Genomic DNA, 18132 nt, shown 5'->3' on the forward strand with positions numbered 1-18132 from the left:
TAATATTTAACGTCCTCCAAATTTTCAGGAAGCTGAAACAATTTTTAACCCAAAAGCAGCAAATGTTTTATCACCTGAACAGCAAATGTCTGTGAGATCTTTTCACAGTGCTCACCTCTGCAAAATCTGGTTCCAAGAAGAGATGGGAATGCTATTCTTTCTATGCAGATACATCACTGTTTGCTTTAAATGTGCACCTTCCCTTTGCTCTTACGCTGTATATCATACTCCTACTTTAGTTACAGTACCAGCATATTTGTCGCAATAAATTCAAACCAATCAGCAGTTTTGAAATAGGAAATGGATTTTTAATATATATTTTTGCACTTTCTTAAAAAAACAATTCATTAACAGCATGCTATTCTTTTTTATACTAGCACATTTTTAGGTATAACTATTCTATCTGTTTTAGCACACCAACTTCCTCTTACCATGAATGCATACATTCTGTATAGTGTCATCTGAGGACGTCACAGGATTGCAATGTTCTGCAAGCGAACTTTCGTTGTTTATAATATATTTCAACAGTACATACGTGTATTTTATTATGCGTATTTTATTAAGTTACTTAGACAATTTAGATGTAGAAATAATTAATCTGAAAGTCTGTTGTGCTTGCAAAAAGTGTCGAACTTCTGATGACTTTTAGACATGGGAGCAATATTGGTGAATTTTAAACTCTAAGTTACATCTGAATTAGTGCTTGTATGTGATCAATTATTATGTATTTAGATGACCTTCAAGCATGAAACTTGGAGCAAGCTGCTGTCAGCTACTAACTTATAATCTATTTAAGTAGTGCCAATAAGTAAGATACTTGTGTTTTAATAAATATTACAGACAATTTAGATGTGGGAGTATTTAATTAAAACCTCCATTGTGCTTGCAGAGTGTAAGAAATCTTACATATAATACAATTTTATTTTACTCGAATTTTCCTTTAGGTCAATGTTGAGACTGCCTGTGATGTGGGGTCTTGGTGGGGTACAGTCAAATGGGGGCTGCCTAAGGGATCAGTGTTGGGGCCACTCCTATTCCTTTTTTATATAAATGATATACCCTCTAGTATTATGTTAACTCTAAAATATTTATGTTTGCTGATGACACTAGCTTGGTAGTAAAGGATGTCGTGTGCAACATTGGCTCAGTTTCAAATAGTGCAGTTCATGGTCTAAGTCCATGGCTTGTAGAAAATTAACTAACGTGAAATCACAGTAAGACTCAGATTTTACAGTTTCTAACAAACAATTCAACAAAATCTGAGGTTTTAATTTCACAGAATGGGCATATGACTAGTGAAACTGAACAGTTCAAATTTTTTGTTGTTCAAATAGATAGTAAGCTGTCATGGAAAGCCCACATTTGGGATCTTGTTCAAAGACTTAATGCTGCCATTTTTACTGTTCGAAAGGTGTTTGAAGAGAGTGATCATTCGATACGAAAATTAGTCTAGTTTGGTTATTTTCATTTTTTTTGGGGTAACTCTTCCCATTCTAAACGGATATTTTCGGCTCAGAAATGGGCGGTTTGGGCAATAAGTGGTGTAAGTTCACAAACCTCTTGTCGACCCCTGTTCACAAGTCTGGGTATTTTGACATTGGCCTCTCAATATATATATTTCTTACTGTCATTTCTTGTTAACAAAATTGGCTTATTCCCAAGAATAAGCAACTTTCACTCAGTTAGTACTCGTCAGAAATAAAACCTGCATTTGGATCGGACTCCCTTAATTCTTGTGCTGAAAGATGTGCTGTATACTGATGCATCCATTTTCAATAAGCCACCACTCGAATTCAAAAATCTTAGCAGTAATCCGCGCGCTTTCAAATCGATACAAAAGAGTTTCATCATGGGTCATACCTTCTATTGTGTCAAGGAGGTCCTTGAAAAATTAAGCTGATTCTTGTTTTTCCTTAAATTTATGGGTTGACTTTTTTTGAGTTCATAAACATTTTATTTTTATCTGTTCTTACTTTTATGTTCTAATTTCTTATACTGACACATTCCATGACCTTGGAGATTTGCTCCTCAATTTGGTCCTATGGAACTTGATGTGTAAACAAAAATGAAATAAAATAATAAATTACGATAAGCATACAGGCTGCATGTATTTTAACAAGTTATATAGATAGTTTAGAAGTGCAAATATTTAATCTGAAGGACCATAGAGCTAGCAATTGTGGTATGCCTATTGTCGTAAATGAATGCTGCTTAACCTAACAGTTATATTGGTGGATCTAATGCCAATATGCAGGGTGTGTGCATTTTAATACATAATACAGACACTTTGAATACTGGAATATTTAATGTAACACCGTGCTTCTGAAGTGTGTGAAATGTCACATATAATACAATAAGTTATTAATAACTTTTAAAAGGTTTTTATTTATGAGTAATTGGCTGTGTTATTGTCTTTGGAGATTTTACATTTCTATCACCATCTCTGATTATCTCGCGAGTGTATATAAACCAGTGATGTGTATGCTGTTAGTATAGAGATCACTGATATAATCTATAAACCAAGGAGGTTAGATACTACCTCCTTGATATGAACTAGTGAGCTCAATGATATAAACTAAGCTTGTATTTCTACACTGTAAGTAATACGGTGTACTAAGACTCCTTCTTCCTTTCTAAAATCATTATGGTGGTATTTTTGTTAAATATTGGTGTAATTGATTAGTGTTTTTTAAAGAGCCTTAGTTCCAATTGCAGCATTTCCTTTAATCATTTATAATAATTGTCATTTATTGTGATGCTTCCTGGAAGATTAAAACTGTGTGTCAAACTGAGACTCTGACTCGGGTCCCGAGTTCGAGTCTCGGTCTGGCACACAGTTTTAATCTGCCAAGAACTTTCATATCAGAGTACACTCCGCTGCAGAGTGGATATCTCATTCTGGAGTCACTGATTGTATTTTTGCTAGTGTTGCATTATCTTCGTTCCCGACCTAAAATGGCTATGAAAAAGTAAGCATTGCACTTTATTCCAGTGCTGACGCGTTGTTGGAGATATTTTAGAATACTGGGATACTGATAAGCATAACAGTTGTGGAATATAATTAATTTAAGGCTCTTTTTTTTCTTAACCCAGTCATGGTATTTTGAAAATAGTATTGCAATATTTTACTCAAAGCTTGGTGCATTCTTTTTCTTCCCTACTGCAATTTATAATGTCTGTTTCGTAGACCTTTCAGAGACACCAGAAATTTTTAATTGCTGTTGTGTACACTTGCATTTCATCTATTTTTCTTAGAAATTGTGTGTTACTGATTAATATAATAGGCTTAGTAAAGCAATATCGCTATACACAGTGTGTAGTATTCTGTTTTCCGTCTGTATGTTAGTTGATGGTTTTCCTGCTGTAGCAGGCAGCTTTTGTATATTTTCATTTCGTGATTTTTTTCTTGTGTTAAATTTTCTGTGTGACAAGACATTTGTCTGAACTTTATGTGATTGTTGTTGTATGAGAATGGTGCATAGTAGATGAGGATGAGTACTTTCCTTACAGCGACTTTCTGTTCCTAAGCTGAAGCACTTTTCATATTTATGTGTGGTCCTCCTTCTATGTAAATGTAAAATGTGTTATGGGAGGCATATATACAATGGTTTTATATGATGATGGTTGATGAGGTAGTTAGTAGTGTTCTTACATAAAATAGTTGATGGTGAATGAACAGAGTGATTTTCTTGTAATAACATTAAACACTGGTCATGGCCATGCTTCTCACAATTATCTTATTACGTGCAGTTGTCTTTGTATCTGAGTTTATCCCTTGTTGAGTTAATTTTTTATGTGTCTTATGCAATTTTTCTGAGTGTTATGTCTGGTATGAAAAATATGCACTGCTATTACACCTAGAGTTGAAGCATTGACATTTAGCTGCAGATGTGTTTCCTCAAATATTGTTTTGCTTTATGTTCTTACTATTACCAGTGGCAGGGTTAACTGATGATTGTATAATGTAAGGAGATGATACAAATGATAACTTTTGATGTTCCTGGAATTTTAATAAGTAATGAGTGGGTGTTTTCTATGAATTGATGAGTAGCTTAACAGACAAATCTAAGTCCCCACATTAGTCATTCCCCAGTAATGTGGACCTTGCTAAGGAGTAAATATTGTAAGGTCACCTAGGCAGTCTAGCTTATTAGGAGTAATTCATTGATATTTTATTGAGAATTTAAAGTTTTTCTGCCAGGAAGTTACAGGTGTAGATTTCCAGTGTGAGTTCTTGTAGAGCCTTCATGCCAAGCCAGCCTGTCCTACAAGACAGAAGCAGTCCACTCCAGTAAAAGCTACTGACACAGTATGTTTCCAGTGTTCTGCTGAATGCAGTAACATAAGCTTTCAGACAGAGCTGACTGTGTCCACCTCTGCTCTCCGACTTGCTACCTGCTAGTTTGAATGTGAACGACCATTCTCTCTCCTTTCTATTCCTGTGTTTGACTATCACTCAGATTGGCAGATGCTCTTACAGTCCAATGTGGATAAGTTCTTACGTACATGGCACTGTCAGAATATAGTCAAAAGATTAATTTATTTCTCTCTTTCATTTCAAACTGCTTCCCTTCTGCCGCCTCCCTCTACCACCCTTGACAAAGTGTACAGAGCACTGAATTTTGAGATTGTTGTGCAACAATGTCGCAGTGAAAACTGAAAGAAAGAGAAATTTAGAACAATAACGAAACCACGTTATAGCTTGAGCACTCATTATTGCTTTTGAAGGCAGTATGATCAGATAGGAAGTAAAATAAAACCAAGCGATAATTAAAACCTTTACCTACTGTTACCACTTTTTATAGTGAGACTACTTTTTGTTTTTAATAATAAAGGAATAAATAATAATCAAAAGGCAACAAAAGTCATTTGTTTCGTCAGTTAGACATTTATGTAGAAAAGGCAGAAAGAGACAACATAAAACTGCACTTTTCAATGACAAAGATGTAAACGTCACATTAAAATCAAAGACGGGGTTAATACATTTAAAAAGGCATTCTGCCAGAGTTCTGGTCTCTTGATTATAACCATTGTGGCCATCTTGGGTCCTAAATTATAGCGATTAGCTACTTGGGTGGTGGAAGAAAACTGGGAACCATGCGATCTGCACGACTGCCGCCCATCGCCCCCCCCCCCCCTCCCCCCCAACGAAGATGATAACACCTCATTCCCCATTTTTTAATTTCCCGCCATTTATGTCACACCTAATTCGCCTAGAGGAGTGGGGCATGGGGAGAGGATCTGTGACAATGCACGCTTCGCCAAAACATACTTTGTTTCATTATTCACACAGGCCCATCATACTACTGCAGTGTTGGTATAACTGCTGCTTTTAAGTAGATGGCCTGATCCTTAAACAGCAATGTTACCAGCTATGACTTCAGCAGACCTTAGACATGGCCTCCTTAGGAAATGGCTTAGCCTATCATGAAAAAAGGCTATACTTTCATTCCATATTCACTGTGGCACCTCACTCTTGCAATTTCCTAACCATAAGTTGTGTTGAGCTGTCACCTTTATTGTGCATGTTATCTGTATTGTAATTTAATTTGCCTCAACAGCGGTTGTCGCCGAAAAATTGCACCTCTGCAGGCCTTATGCATATGCTTCCAAGCTGTCTCTTTCTGTATACTCTGTTGTTTTGGCAAAGCCAATATAATAAATCATGTCATTGTACAGATTTTGGACTAAGTCAGTTTTTACAACAGATGGCTCCATGTGACTGGATGCATTTTGAGTTTCTTCAGAATGTATATGCTCTATAGTTACTAATGCCATGCATATAAGCACTTCGAACAAAAAACTTGTCACATCCAGGAGACATCACTTTCAGCCTTGATAATGGGTTTAGTTCATTGAGAAAGGTCGTACATAAGCTTCTTCAGACATGCCATGTCAATTGAAACCACTCCTTTGGCGATTAGATCCAATAGAGCTATCAAATTGAGAAGCTGACTGCTATCAAATAGTCCCAGACATTGCCTTTGAGTTTACGATTGATTCAGTGGACAAGTCAATGTGAGGTAGAATATTTAAGTGTTCATGGAACTAGGACTGCACATGTGCTGCCCAGTGAACAAGGCTGTTGTCGTTTTGGAAGACTGAAGTGTCCACAGCATACTCACCATAAGGATGTGGAAGAAAGGACAACACTCGGTCCTGAGAATATTATAACAAATAACCTGGTTCATGTTCAAGATAACCTGAATGACTGGACGCAAGTCATAGTACGAGAAGTACCTCTAAAAAAAAGATCATGGAACTACCTTTGTCTTGAACGACACTCTCCACACATTGTGATTTAAATGACACATTAGGCCGTCGGATCGTTTGACCCCTTGTATTGTTTGAAAAGAGGCAAAAGTGTGACAGTATAGTCCTGCAGTCAGCCACTACCCACATGCTGTGTTGTTTATTCCAAAGCTTCTTAAAATGTGTCCTGCAGAACCAAGAGGGTTCCATGGAGATGATTCAGAGGTTTTACTAAACGTATGTACCTTCTTTCACGACATTCTAGGATTTAACTGCAGAGGACAATAAAAATTAATGCCTCTATGAAATTATAAAAATAAAATAGCACCTAACCCTCACTTCCACTTAGTAATTTGGATAATCTATATGAATGCAACACACGGTGAACAAATAACAGATGGCAGACTCAATAATGAGGGAATGACTATACACGGCGTGTTTGGTGGTTCGAACCACCACTCTCGTCCATCTCACAATGCTCCCACATCTGTGCCAGCACGTATCACTCTGTAGTCCACCACTAGAAGAGAGAGCCCCATTGTGCTTTGTAACCTCAGTCACTCCTTAGACTCATTAGGCGTATATTCTCTGGCATTAAGGAAATTTCGTTTTTTGCAATATGTAGGTGCCTAATTCCAAACAGTCCGCTGCTCGTGGTCTCGCGGTAGCGTTCTCGCTTCCCGAGCACGAGGTCCTGGGTTCGATTCCCGGCGGGGTCAGGGATTTTTCCTGCCTCGAGATGACTGGGTGTTGTTGTGTCGTCTTCATCATCATCATTCATCACCATTACGGTCGGAGGAAGGCAACGGCAAACCACCTCCACTAGGCCCTTGCCTAGTACGGCGGTGCGGGTCTCCCGCATCGTTCCCCTACGCTCTGTCACGGAGTATGGGACTTCATCATCATCAATTCCAAACAAATACTGCTCATGTTTCTGATTTGACTCCCAGTGTCGATGGAATCAGGTGGGCAGCCCTCAAAAAACTTGATGAGCATTATTTGCTTGGTCTGAGTCAAGCTACCCATCGCAAAAAGGAAACTGCAGGTAGCTGCCACAACACCATAAAAAATGCGCCTGATGGCTCTTAGAGGTACAGCAAGTAGTGAATGGCAGCTATAATGGAGGGAGTATAAGAATATCCCTGACAGCTCACAGCACTATTGCCACCTTTCAGTAGAAAAGCGCAAACGGCTGCAGGCGAAAACTATAGCCCTTTAAAGCTGTGAGAACAATGAGGCATAGCCATAGTGACGTTGCAAGTTACCTAAACGATACTTGTCTAATTTTCTAAATTGAAAGCAATGCAAATTGTTATCATTTTCATACAATGAATCCACAAATTCTACACAGAGTTTATGTGCATAGGCCTCACATCTAGTAGTAATAGTAGTAATAGCTTCGTTCATCGGTAGATCTCTTTTTACAACGATATAGGACATGTCAAAGAATTCACAAATTTAGATCAATTTAAAATAAGCTAATTCGTATACACATATATTTATAGACTTCTAGTTAGAGACAATCATTACCTTTACTCCTGGTATACAATACTTTTTTACAAATAACTCATTAAATAATGTAATGCCACATTGTTCACTCATATCTCACTATCAGTCACTGCACACACTATACACACATTGTTTCATAACACGTCGCTTACTACGCACACACACACACACACACACACACACACACACACACACACACACACACACACACTGGTGATCTCTGGGTCATTTTCTGTACTGCAACTTCCCATTTGCTATCCTGAAAAACTAAGTCAGCATCCCTCCCATTTGCTATCCTGAAAAACTGTGTCAGCATCTGCCCCCCTCCCCATCTTTCACACTGGATCCAGTTTTCTTCAAAAAATTCCCTGGCAACAATGTTGGTTTGAAAAATCCTATAAGAGTTGTCATAAAAGTAACAATTATTAACCTCCTTTGCAGTGTAGTCATAAGAGTTTTAGAACGATGGACAGCAACCCTTTTGGGTGTTTTGCCTTCCAAAACAGATGAAACCATTTGCTTAATTTCATTCTCCGACCACTCCCCTCGACCCTCACCACCAGGCTTGTTCTTGAAACTTTTCACTGTGCTCTAGAAACAAAAAAGATTTACTTATATGTCTCATACTGCCTGATTTTGAGATGGCCCATACTATCGGACTGATACTGCACATTGCAACATAGCAGGAACAGAAACTGGCTTGAGTGAACAGGATTTCATTATTGTATTGCAATCTACTTTAGACTAATTAAATATAAATACTAGTTTGATACTATTACTTCTTACCTTCAAAAGTACAGACTGAAGTGCACCATTCATCAGCTTTGATTCTCTAAAACAAATTCATTTGTAATCCATACTCAGCAAGAGACGAAGACACAAGTTCTAGAAAATGGCGAAGCGATATCTGCACTTCGTTCCAAGTGCTGTATGCATCCACTGTCTACCAGCAAACCTTAGGAACATCAAGTGGTCCATATTTTCTACTGACTCGTAGTGATTTTCTTTCACTATACATAAGGAAGCTATCTGTATATTTGTTTATTACAGATATATACAGTTTCATTCCTAGCTGACACAATTTTGTACATTTGACAAAAACGAAGAAGAGGTAGAAGAAGAAGAACGTCTCTGTTGTAACAGTTCTGATCCTAAATGTAACTGGGTTTTCTCTTTTGATGCATTATGTCAGGGTGAAAATACTAAATTAATTAATTTTTCTCTCTTAACAACATGTGGGCAGGGTGGGTTCTTCCTTGGCTCGGGTATGAGGTCGAATGAAACATCATTTTTACATAAGATAACTTTTATTGAAGATTTGTACAACTGTTTCTTACTCGATGTTCTGGCTCGGAGAGCGGCAGCTGTGTCGTTTGCGAAGTCTTCTGCTGTGGCAGCGGCGGCGGCGGCGCCTGATTACGCGTGGCAGTGTGTATCTCGTGTCGCCGTCTCGCCCAGCTGACTGGAGACGCGCAGCGCGAGGTGGCCCGTTTAATTATTGCGAGCGAAGTCGTGCATCGGATGGTGATACCTTGGATGTGGCGTCCCAGTGTTTCTCTTCTCTAAGCGGCCGCGTGTGTTGTGCGTCGGCCAGCGGAGCGGCGCGGCGGGGGAAGGCCAGTGTCCCGGACTCGAACAACGGACTCCCGCTTGCCAGTCTTCGGCTGTCAGATCTTCATCCCAGCTCACAGGTGACTGCTGATGTGAGGCCGTCTCCTTCCCGTCCTCACGAGTCACCTGGGTATGTAAAAATCAGATTTCAAATATCTTTTAACTTCTGTCTTCTGGCGCCGCGGCTGCTGCTTGCTATTCCATTACAGCGGCGGACTTGGTGCATCTGTGCATGATGCAGTCTCTTCTTGCATGACGGTCTTCAGCACCGAAACTGACTGTAAACTACTGCTACGCTTCTTCACTTCATCATCTTCTTCGTCTCTCGTCCCTCGGGCCCACTGCGTCTCGCGTATTTATTCACTTCAGTTTACTGGAGGTGAACGACTTCACGGTCATTGCCTCTTCTGTCACGTTGAGAAGCTTCTCGAAGAATCTTCTTAACATCGGTCATTGGCTCTTGGAATGTAGGCGAAGGCCTTTGATCACATGTGACAACTGAGAAACACGTGAGCCGGTCGGGCGATGCCCTGACGGCAGAATCGACAGCGCCCGCTTATGTGGAACTTGCTGATTTCATGGTCATTGTCTCTTCTGCTCTGCTGTTCTGCCCTCTGTTTGCCAGTATGTAACTCTCTAAACTAAACCAAGTTTTTCATTTATATTCTAATTTCTACTTCACTTTGATTTCACTAATTTATTTACTTAAGTACCACTCAACATTCCTCCACCCTTCAGAGAAATTCGCCCTCGAATTTAGCACTCAACATTCCTCCACTCTTCACATGGCAAAAGCACTAACACAAGCAATGAAAACTTTCGACTTAGAAGATTACACACGCTTCACATTAAGTGTGTTGAAAATACTTTATCGCTTTACTAAAGCACACTACGGTCATGAATCACATAGTATACACATAAATCGTTGTAATAAGTGTAACAAATCTTGATGACAATGAATAAACAAAAATAGATTATTCACTTAGAAATTTACTTAGCAACGCCTGTTTAATCTACCCTATATTAATGAAAGAGTATCTATTCTACAGTATTGTTTACTTTAACATAAGACTGTTTAGTAAAGAGTGAAGTACAATAAACAAAATTAATACACTAATGCTCAAAAGTAACCACTGGTGTACACCAGTTAAGAGTGTGGTATCTAGTTAATAGGGATTTGATGAAGTGGTATATTATTATTTGGCTTATTTTTTCGTCTTAAATAAAAGAAAACTGTACAAAGCAGAAACACCAACACAAAGGTTCCAGATATATCCGTTCCTAGCATTGTAATTTTAGTTTTGTGTTCACCTTTTAATTTTAAGACACATTGACATCAATTTTGCCTTGCTACGAGTTTATGAACATATCTACTGACTTTAGAAGGGAACTGTCAAGGGAGTCTTTGAGGTAGGACAGATTTTGTGATGGAAATGCTTGCATAACATTTTCTGAAAAAAGCAAACAACTTGGTTATGAACCTACCAATCTAGTAAAAACAAAAACAAAGAAAAGAAGGAATACATTGTTAACTACAACATCAACATGTTTCTACATTCACTTTTTTTTTCTTAAAAAAATAAACCATTATCAATTATTAATTATTTACATTTGCATATTATCCACAGTCTACTATGATTCCACTAGGACATTCGCACCCTTGGTCGAAGATTGTATGGTGCCATGTCTGTATGTTGTGCTGGCGTGGCCACTCTTTTCCCTTTTCGAGAACTTCCTCCACCCTTCGGAAAAGCAGACACTATTGTTGAAGGAATTACATCTGGAGCGCCCTTAAAAGGTTTTAAACGACTTGCATGGGCAATAGTAGTTCGGGTCGGCAGTTGCAGTTTAACGTTGACTGGTGAAGTGATCTCAATAATTTGATAAGGACCTCTGTAGTTTGTTACAAATTTTTTCGTTTTTCCTTTCGCAATGTATGGGGTTGACAGCATCACCCACTGACCGATTTTGTAATTTGGATATTTAGCTTGAGCATTACCTAATCTTTCCTGTCGTTCCAAAGCCTTTGTATTAGATTTTTGAACCTTTTTCCATACATCCTTCATCATTCGACTGAAATCTCTTTCTGTTTCTCCGACTTTTCCATTTTTCTGCCTGATTACATCAAAAGGGGACGGCATTTTTCTCCCATAGACCACTTCATAAGGTGACATGCCAGTTGCTTCATGCGTTTTGGCGTTGTATACCAACACGATTATTGGTAAATACGTATCCCATTTAGAATGTTGTTCGTTAATATAATAACTAAGCATCTTGCCAATTGTCCGATGAACTCTTTCTGTGCGTTCGTTGCACTGAGGGTGTAACGGAGTTGTGCGTAATTTACGTATTTTTAGTAAGTGGCATAGCTGTTTCATTAATTCAGACATAAAATTAGATCCCTGATCTGTGATAATAGTTTCAGGTACGCCAAATTTAAATATCCAGTTGTTAACTAAAGCTTGGGCAACTGTATTTGCTTGCTGATCTGGGAGACTCACCATAGCTAGATAGCGTGAAAAGTGATCTATAATTTGTAAGAACATACTTATTACCAGCAGGTGTTTTATGAAATGGCCCCGTAGAGATCCAGTCCACAGATTTGAAATGGACATGAAGCCTCGGGGAGCCACTGTAAGGGTATTATTGAACGAGAAAGCTCAGCTCGTTGTGCGCACGCAATGCAATTACGAACGTACTGCGCAACATCCTGCTTTCTGGTTTGCCACCAAAATCGCTCTGCTACACGTCTTTCGGTTGTCCGCTGTCCCCCGTGTCCTGCAAGGATATGATCGTGGGCCTCTGCCATTATTTCTTGTCTGAGGTGTTGGGGAACAACAATTCGCCGTCCAAGTTTTGTTTTACGGCATAATACACCATCTTCAAAGCAAAATTGTTTTTGAGTTGCGTATTTTTTGCATTCTGTATCCTCATCTTGTGCCTTTCTCCAGACCTCAGTATCTCGGCCTGTTGCTTCCAAAAGTGCTATTTTCCGACTTAGGCAATCTGCATTCGTGTGTTTTTTGCCTGGTTTATGGATAACTTCGAAATCTATTTCGGAAAGACATAGGGCCCAACGGGTGGGACGACTAGATGGATCCTTTAATCCAAGCAACCATTTTAAAGCTGCGTGGTCTGTAATAACCTTGAATTTCCTACCATACAAATAGCATTTAAAGTATTTGATGCCATAAATAACACTTAACAATTCTTTCTCCGTTGTGGAATAATTTCTTTCTGCCGTTGTTAGTTGTCTAGAAGCGTAGGCTATAGGGTGTTCCGCGCCATTAATATTCTGACTCAAAACAACTCCTACTGAATGACCACTTAAGTCACAGGATAAAATAAATTCTTTATTATAATCTCTGTAGGCTAATACTGGACTGTGTGTTAACTTATCTTTAAGGGTTTGAAATGCTGATTCACAATCTTCAGACCAATGAAATTTTGCACCCTTTTTCAATAATTGGGTTAAGGGTCGGGCAATTTCAGCAAAACTTATAACATATTTTCGGTAATACGATGCGAGACCAATAAAACTTCGTACTTCCTTAATGCGTTGTGGTGTTGGGAAGTCCTTAACTGCCGAAATTAATCGAGGATCTGTTTTAATTCCTTTTTCACTAATGAAATGCCCTAGGTGTAACCTCTGTCAATGCAAAACTACATTTTTCCATATTTAATGTTAATTTAGCTTTTCTAAGTCTCTGAAAAACATTACGCAGATGCACAGCATGTTCATTAATGTCTTTGGAGAATACAATAATATCGTCTAGATATACACAACATTGTTGAGTTTTGAGTCCTCGCAATACTCCATCGAGTAGTCTTTGAAAAGTTGCTGGTGCATTTTTCAAACCGAAAGGCATTCTTTTAAATTGCCAGTGGCCTCCAGGGGTAGAAAATGCTGTTTTATGCCTATCTTCAGGTGCAACTTCCAATTGATGATATCCGCTACGTAGATCGATTGTTGAAAAGTATTTACTGTTACCCAAACTGTCAATGATATCTGTACTGTTTGGAAGAGGATAAACATCTGAGATAGTTTGTTTGTTAAGGTGCCTGTAGTCACAACAAAATCTATATCGTTTCGTACCATCGGAAGACTTCTTTGGAATAATTACAATATTTGAATTATAAGGTGAATCAGAATATTCTATAATTTCATCTTTTAGATGCTGTTCTAAAAATTCATCCAGTACTGGCTGTAAGTGATGTGGAACTCTATAAGGCTTCCTATAAACTGGGGGGCTATTTCCTGTTGGGATCCTACGCTGTGTGATATCTGTTGCTGGCAGTGGACCTTCTGCATTAAATAAATCTTGGAACTCAACTAAAACGGCTTCTATCGTGTCTCTATCATTTCCTTTCAAATGCTCAATCTTCTGGCGTAATGCGGTTTTATAGGCGTCTGGTTTCTGACCATCAGTAATATCTGACCAAATAAAATCTTCTTCTTCAAAAGTACTGATTGTAGCTACTAATATTCCCTTATGCAACTCTTTGTCCTCCACTCCGAAATTGTCAATATGTACCGGTACTTTTCTTTCTCCCTCAATGTCTTGAACCTGTACAACACTCCTACGTACAAAACAATGTGATACATCTAATTCCTCATTTTCCTCTAAAGGCTCTATTAGACACACTCTATCTGTAGGTACTTCGGGGTCAACGGTCATCCAGAAAAGTTTTCCTGAGACAGATGGTATCTGATCCCGCGAATCAACCTTCAAGGACGTTGCACGCAGTGTAGTTGATTTCGCCTTCCGGTTGGGGAAATCTTGCGGCAGTGGGCCCTTTGCAGCGGTGTCACCTAGCTGAAACACTATTCCGCCAAGTTCTACAGTTTGCTGTCTGAGGTCGATTTTAGCGTGATGTTTATTCAGGAAATCCAACCCTAGGATCGCGTCGTACCCGTCAGTTACCTTTATTACCACTTCTACATCTTCTTGAAATTGCACACCGTGAATATAGAAAATCAATGATGTACATCCTAACGACTTCACTGTACCTCCTCCTACTCCGCTCAGTCTATACCTTGGAGGTTCACATTTCGTTTCTCCAATGCATTCATTACTCACTATTGATACGTTTGCGCCTGTATCCACCAGTATCCTTGCCTCTTTATCCTGTATGGTAGCAGATAACCAGCATTCCGCCTTCACATTCGCCTTAATGGCATGAAATTTTATTGGGAACGCCTGGCGGCGGCTCCGACATTCCCGTTTAACTGATTTCTATTTCCAAAAACTTTCTTAGACCTGCATTCCTTGAATGTGTGACCTATTCTTTGACAATTAGTGCATTTAGGTTGTCTGCAATTTTTTGCTATATGGCCCTGTCGATCGCACCTAAAACATCGTACTCCTGCTGAAAATACATTTCGCTTCTCCTTGTATATGGTGGCAATGTCTATTTCTTCGAAAGTCGTCGCCACAGATACAGCTTCCGCTAAATTTTTAGGAAATTCTGCCCTGACACGACGGGATATTTCAGGAGGTAACCCACGTAAAAATGTATCCAGAGCTCTATTTTCTGCCTCTTGTAAAACTACTTTATTTGCTTCATCACTAGTTGTCAACTGATAGGTGTTAATATTAACTTTTCTAATCCTATCTACAAAGCTTTCTAACGACTCGTTTTGCCTCTGAGCGATAGTGTTTAATTTTTCCCTATAAAATCTACAGCTGTTCTGTTTTTGAAAACGTTTAAGTAATCCTTTCTTCAATTCCTCAAATGTTGGAGCATTCCGTAATTCTTCATGGTATAATACGTGTGCTTTAGCCTCTCCTAGCAACCGTAACTTTGTCATTTGTAAGAGCTGTTCATCTGACCATGATCTTAACTTTGCAGCTGCTACTAAACCATCAAAAAAGGCTGTTATGTCCTCGCCAGGTTTACCTGAAAAAGGAGTTACCAAGGCTCCTGCTGAGGAATCTAGGGTGGGAGGGATTGCACCGGTTTGCCTAACCTCACACAACTGTTTAAATAATGCATTATTATCATTTTTAAGCTGTGCTATCTGATTAACTAAGCTCTGAATAGCTTCCTCAGTAGAAACCGCTTGTGGTGCTGACTCTGACTTCGTACGATTTCGTGTCATCATTTTACAAACTATTAGTTACACAATCGTACTACACAGAATAAAAAAGATGTTTAAATATTTTCGTCAAACTCTTAAAATTATGAGAGAGAAACCACTTCTAAATAAAGAAAATATTACAACTGCTATGCAAACCTCTATCCTTTCACACATTAAACAATACTAACTGTGGACCTTTTGTGACTGTCATTCACACCTCATATTGAGCCAAGGGTTTTTTCTCTGACACCAAATGTAACAGTTCTGTCACTAAATGTAACTGGGTTTTCTCTTTTGATGCTAGTCAATTGTCAGGATGAGCACTCTAAAGCATTATGTCAGGGTGAAAATACTAAATTAATTAATTTTTCTCTCTTAACAACATGTGGGCAGGGTGGGTTCTTCCTTGGCTCGGGTATGAGGTCGAATGAAACATCATTTTTACATAAGATAACTTTTATTGAAGATTTGTACAACTGTTTCTTACTCGATGTTCTGGCTCGGAGAGCGGCAGCTGTGTCGTTTGCGAAGTCTTCTGCTGTGGCAGCGGCGGCGGCGGCGGCGGCGGCGGCGTCTGATTACGCGTGGCAGTGTGTATCTCGTGTCGCCGTCTCGCCCAGCTGACTGGAGACGCGCAGCGCGAGGTGGCCCGTTTAATTATTGCGAGCGAAGTCATGCATCGGATGGTGATACCTTGGATGTGGCGTCCCAGTGTTTCTCTTCTCTAAGCGGCCGTGTGTGTTGTGCGTCGGCCAGCGGAGCGGCGCGGCGGGGGAAGGCCAGTGTCCCGGACTCGAACAATGGACACCCGCTTGCCAGTCTTCGGCTGTCAGATCTTCATCCCAGCTCACAGGTGACTGCTGATGTGAGGCCGTCTCCTTCCCGTCCTCACGAGTCACCCGGGTATGTAAAAATCAGACTTCAAATATCTTTTAACTTCTGTCTACTGGCACCGCGGCTGCTGCTTGCTATTCCATTACAGCGGCGGACTTGGTGCGTCTGTGCATGATGCAGTCTCTTCTTGCATGACGGTCTTCAGCACCGAAACTGACTGTAAACTACTGCTACGCTTCTTCACTTCATCATCTTCTTCGTCTCTCGTCCCTCCGGCCCACTGCGTCTAGCGTATTTATTCACTTCAGTTTACTGGAGGTGAACGACTTCACGGTCATTGCCCCTTCTGTCACGTTGAGAAGCTTCTCGAAGAATCTTCTTAACATCGGTCATTGGCTCTTGGAATGTAGGCGAGGGTCTTTGATCACATGTGACAACTGAGAAACACGTGAGCCGGTCATTGCCTCTTCTGTCACGTTGAAAAGCTTCTCGAAGAATCTTCTTAACGTCAGTCATTGGCTCTTGGAATGTAGGCGAGGGCCTTTGCTCACATGCGACAACTGAGAAACACGTGAGCCGGTTGGGCGATGCCCTGACGGCTGAATTGACAGCGCCCGCTTATGTGGAACTTGCTGACTTCACGGTCATTGTCTCTTCTGCTCTGCTGTTCTGCCCGCTGTTTGCCAGTATGTAACTCTCTAAACTAAACCAAGTTTTTCATTTATATTCTAATTTCTACTTCACTTTGATTTCACTAATTTATTTACTTAAGTACAACTCAACACTGTCTATACAATATTTTAAAAAATTCGTCTCTGCGTTATCCACTTCTTTAAATAAATTATATAAAAGAGAATGTTCACATTAATAATTGTCTGTTAGAAGGTTGTCTGAGTTAATGTATTCCACTATTAACAATATTATCGACATAAGTGACCATTTCAACATAGTTAACCTTAAAAGGTAGTTGTTGCTGTATTTGTTGCCTTAAAATTGTTTTCGTGAATCATATTCCATGTGCATATCTGAAGCAGTTCGAATTCCCTCTTTAGCTTAAGATTTTGGTTCCATACAGCACAAATGTTTTAACTCATGCAGCACTTGTGTAGAATGTGCTATATTCCACTAGCACTACTAAGTTTCATTCATCAATCAGTCTAAAATATTTAATTGTTTAGTTCATAACTGTTACTTATAGTATCCATTGTGTTCAATCTTAGGAGGATTATGCTTCAGTACATGTTCAAGAATCATAAAAGAAGGTTGTATACATGGAAGAAGCCTGGAGATACTGACAGGTTTCAGATAGATTATATAATGGTGAGACAGAGATTTAGGAACCAGGTTTTAAATTGCAAGACATTTCCAGGGGCAGATGTGGATTCTGACCACAATCTATTGGTTATGAACTGTAGGTTAAAACTGAAGAAACTGCAAAAAAGTGGGAATTTAAGGAGATGGGACCTGGATAAACTGACTAAACCAGAGGTTGTACAGAGTTTCAGGGAGAGCATAATGGAACAATTGACAGGAATGAGGGAAAGAAATAAAGTAGCAGAAGAATTGGTAGCTTTGAAGGATGAAGTAGTGAAGGTGAGAGGTGGCATGAGCCCCCTCTCATATTTCTATCTTACGATTCTCCTCTCTAATTACATGCGGTGGAAAGTTGCTATTCCTCCACACGCGGACTTCCCACGCAGCGTCTCTCGTCACCCGGGTGGTCTGGTGACAGGCGGGCTCTGTTGAACTGGAGAGGGTTAAGCCGACGGGTGTGAGGATGTCGAGTGAAGGCTTTGCAGACGCCGACATTGTCAAAAGACACGCCCGGAGGGGTTTGAAGTAGC

This window comes from Schistocerca nitens, chromosome 2 (genome assembly GCF_023898315.1).
Source record: "Schistocerca nitens isolate TAMUIC-IGC-003100 chromosome 2, iqSchNite1.1, whole genome shotgun sequence".
Lineage (NCBI taxonomy): Eukaryota > Metazoa > Arthropoda > Insecta > Orthoptera > Acrididae > Schistocerca > Schistocerca nitens.